This window comes from Chenopodium album, chromosome 26 (genome assembly GCF_948465745.1).
Source record: "Chenopodium album chromosome 26, dcCheAlbu1.1, whole genome shotgun sequence".
In the NCBI taxonomy this organism is placed as follows: domain Eukaryota; kingdom Viridiplantae; phylum Streptophyta; class Magnoliopsida; order Caryophyllales; family Amaranthaceae; genus Chenopodium; species Chenopodium album.
The window spans coordinates 13,194,047-13,198,489 of NC_137859.1; the positions used below are offsets into that span (position 1 = coordinate 13,194,047).

At 34.5% G+C, this 4,443-nt stretch overlaps 1 non-coding gene across 1 annotated transcript; it reads left to right on the forward strand.

Annotated features, from left to right (window-relative positions):
- Positions 1–3,976: 3,976 nt before the first annotated feature.
- On the forward strand, positions 3,977–4,057 carry TRNAL-CAA (transfer RNA leucine (anticodon CAA)). The gene has a single exon. It is a non-coding gene; the product is annotated as a tRNA-Leu (tRNA).
- Positions 4,058–4,443: the final 386 nt, after the last annotated feature.

A 4,443-nucleotide genomic window follows, 5' to 3' on the forward strand; every position in this document is an offset into this window, starting at 1 on the left:
CATTAAAAAAACACATAACCAAATATATGCCAAAAAAAATGAATTGAATGAAAAAAAAAACAAAACAAACTTGAGGATACACTACTAAAATTCGGTTAAATTGCGACCGTTTTTCTACGACCGTCTGAAAAACGGTCGCAAAATATGAAAATTGCGACGGTTTTTTGGCGATCGCAATATTACGACGGTTTTGATGACGGTCGCAATGACCTTTTAGACGATCGCTAGTATGTTTGAACAATTGAAAATAATTCTAAATTAAAATAAGTCGTTTGCGACCGTAAAAAACGTTTGTAAATGTCGTAATTTGTGACCGCTTTTAAAGGCCGCAAATGGGATTTTTTTTAAATATTAAAATATGGTACATATAAAAGGAGCCCATTCTCCAAACCCTAAATTTCTCCTCACTCACGCCGCTTTCCTCCTTTTTCTTTTCTCTCTCCTCCTCTTTCTTCTTTTTGCTTTCTCACACTCCTTCATCTCCTTCTCTTCCTTCTTCTCTTTCCTTTCTCCTTCTTCTCCATTTTCGTACCATTCTTCATTTTCACATATCTTCCTGCTTCTTTCCTTTCTCCTTCATTTCAATTTTCGCATTTCATTCCCCTCCATTTTCGTTCTCTTTTTCTTCTTCATTTTCCATCTTCCGTTAATTCGAAATGGAGTTTTCATGGTCTAGTTGTAGTCCTCTTCTCCAGCAGCGTCGGTGGTGTTGCTGAGTTTGGAAACTTCACCCTCACGACCCATATTTGTGTTGGTTCGATGCTTAGCCGATGGTGTTAACTACTTTATGTTTTCTTGATTTTGGTTGATTTATGGTTTCGATTTTGGTTGATTTTGGGTTAATTTTTATGGTTTGTTTTGGTCGTATTTTGGGTTTGATTTGACGATTGTTTTTTGAGGTTGATTTGATGTACGGTTGGTTTTAGGTTGGTGTGTTATTTAATTTTTTTGGTTTATTGAAACCCCATGTTGATTTTTGTGTTTGATTTTTGTAATTTGCGGATTTGATTTTCGTTAATTTAGTGGGTTTAATTTTGTTTGTTTTTTTTTTAATTTTCGGATTTGATTTTCGTTAATTTTAATGGGTTTAATTCTGTTTGAATTTTGTTTTTTCGGTTTTGATATTTTCGTTATTTTTAGTGGGTTTAATTTTGTTTATTTTTTGTTATTTCTAGATATGATTTTCGTTAATTTTATTGGGTTAATTTTGTTTGATTTTTTATTTTCGTTGATTTTGTTGGCTTTTGTGGTGGCTGATTGGGCGTTTCAAGGTTGGGTGAGATTTATGGGGTGGCTAGTGGTGGTTTATTTGGGTGGGAAGTAGTGGTGGGGCTGCTAACAGGAAGTGGGTGTGTTTTTTTCTTTTTTTTTTAAAAAAAAACATTTAGCGTCTGCTTATGACGGTCGCTAATATCAGGATTTGCGACCGCTGCCTACACCAGTCGCAATTATAAATATTTGGGTCCGTTTTAACAACGATCGTTGAAAATAAAGGAAACGGCCGCAATAAAATTGTGACAACCAAGTAGTCTCAATTATGACTTTTTGCGACCAAGTAAATAACGACCGTTGACAGTCGCAATTAATTTTAGCGACCGTTTTTGCTATTTTTTGTGACCATTAGAAGTAGTCGCAATTTGGCCGAATTTTATAGTAGTGATAGTTAACAAAAATCATACTATAATTCCTTGATCAACATAAGCTTTGGTAAAAGTGAATATGAAATGATGCTCACGACAAGCAGCTGCAAGCTTGGCAAGGCAAGCATTAGTTTCAATCATTTTAGATGAGAGCCTTTCAATAGCAGGTTTCCTCCCACGCATTTTTTCCTGAATTACCAGAACCTCTATCATGTCCACTTTCTTTCACTCTCTTACTTCCACTGGGACTGCAAATTTCGACATCAAATGAACTATCCCCTAAATAAGTATATATCAAAGCATCACCAATGTCTACACCATTATCCTATGCAACATCAGACCACCCTGCATCGCGATATGTTCCCCATCCACTACCAGACTCTTCATGCACCAAAGTAACAAACCATGATTTTTCATCACTAAAGCCATCAGGAATACACTATTCACACACAAAAAAAACACACATCACAACGCAAACACAAAATCAAAAATCAAAACCCAAAAAACTAATAATCAACAAAAATGTAATCAACAACACAAATTGGAAATAACAATACAACTACAAAAACAAAAACAAAAACAAGAATGCATACCAACTTTTCATGTTGCTCAATATCATTTTTATACTAAACAATAAACGAAAGACGAATTCCGGCAATAAAAATTACTAATGATAGACAACTTCTAACTTGAAAAAATATTAAAATGTAAGTCTATGAAATAGCTTATCTCAAAACACCTGATATTCTTCACAAAATTATTCAATATACAGACTAAGACAAAACTTTGAAACTATAACATCATTAACTAAATTCAAGTCAGACCTAAAACCAACACTTCTACAAGTAACCTTCACAATACAGATGTAACTTTAGATTCCATTTCATTAAAAAAAAAAACATGAAGTCAGATAAATTCCATATTAGTCAACTTAAATTTTATGTAACTTACAATAACACAAAATCTATGCCATAATCTGTATTCACAGACAAATTATGATGTCTTACTAAATCAAACAACAATTACAACATTCATACAAAAGAAAGAAAAAAGACTCCTTGTCAGCATATTCACACACAAATCACACAAACAATCTAAATCAATATGATTTTCTAAAACAAAGAGTTCTGCACTAAAATCAGAAATCAAAAGCCACCAAAGTCAACTCTTTTTAATTATCTGCACATTCTCTACGAACCACTAATGTGTAAAGCAAATTGACTTTCCTATCACTCTCATTATCAAGCACACATTTCTAGCATTAATTACCTATCAACAAACTTTCATTAAGCTTAACAATCTACTCTCCTTATCTAACTTATAACTACTGACTATTGCAATCAAATAACAACAGATAGAAGAGCCTAAGATGAAGGATATTGCCAACTTTGACAAATTCTTTTGAAGATAACCAAAGAGTAATGCTGAAAATGTCATTAAAAACAACCTGAATATCTGAAATTCTTTTAAAAGGAGAAAAGATTTAGGTAAAAGTTCTAAAGACACCAACATGCAAAAAAACAATACAAATCATAATTCTTAAGGAAAAACAAATTTTACAAAATAAAAACAGTAGAAGTACTGGTGAAGGGTTGGTAGGTTTGGAAGTTGAAATTTCCAGAAAAATGTATGTTGTGATTTTTGCATGCACTTTAGATTGATGTCATATACCTGTATGTTGTTACTTGTTTGCATTTATTTGTTTTGATTGGTTTTAATTTATTTGTGTCACTAAGTTCTATTCTGATTTGTGCATGCATTTAGAGTGCTGTCATATATATGATTTTGGTATACCAATTTATCAGATGATGCTCATATTTCCTGGCCTTAGACTGGTTGCAAACTATCAAACTAACAAGCTAGAGCAAGTACTATTCAGCCATCAATTTTATGATATTTTACTCTCTATTCTCCTTGATATATAGCATTTCTAAGTTCTTTCTCACCACTAATTAACCAACTCTGCCTTCTTCCCCTAGCTATCTTGTTGTAGTGGGTGGTAAAAAATCCTCAATATCTTGATGTTCCATTCTAAATCATCACTACATCCCTCCCTTTCTCTACCTCATAACCTCTTTTTCCTCCTAAATCATCACTACATCCCTCCCTTTCTCTATCTCAGAACCTCTTTTTCCTCCTTCATACATCTCTTTCTCTCTAGATCTCATTTGATATATATAAGATAAGGTATCCTCCGAATAATTCAAATCGAAGCAATTGGATGTCCGACCCGGGCCTATATGACCGATCAATAGAAATACTCCACCTTTGTTATATATTCCATACATCCCACTAGATAGATATCATATTCATGGAATACGAATGACTTTCAAGATGCCTTGGTGGTGAAATGGTAGACACGCGAGACTCAAAATCTCGTGCTAAAGAGCGTGGAGGTTCGAGTCCTCTTCAAGGCATAATATTGAGAATGCTCATTGAATGAGCAATTCCAAGATCTCGGGTATATCAATATTGATTTGATCCGAGATCTTGGAATTGGAATAAGTTCGGCAGCGGATCACGAAATCTTGGTGATGTTCTCTATCTAATGAAAGGGGGTCCGCTTTGAAATCGTCCGCCCTGCACCCACCCCCCCGAGTATATGCTTCAACAGGAATCGCACAAGGGGAGATTGATACAATAGAAACCTCTGGTAAAATGCCTGCCCGTAACGTAACTCCGCAGATAAATTACATAGCCCGTTTTAGGGATTGGCGACTTACCCATTCAGTGACTTTGGCACTGTACGTTCCCAAAATGGGCACTATCGGGTCGGATGAATTCAATAATAGACACCTGTTGG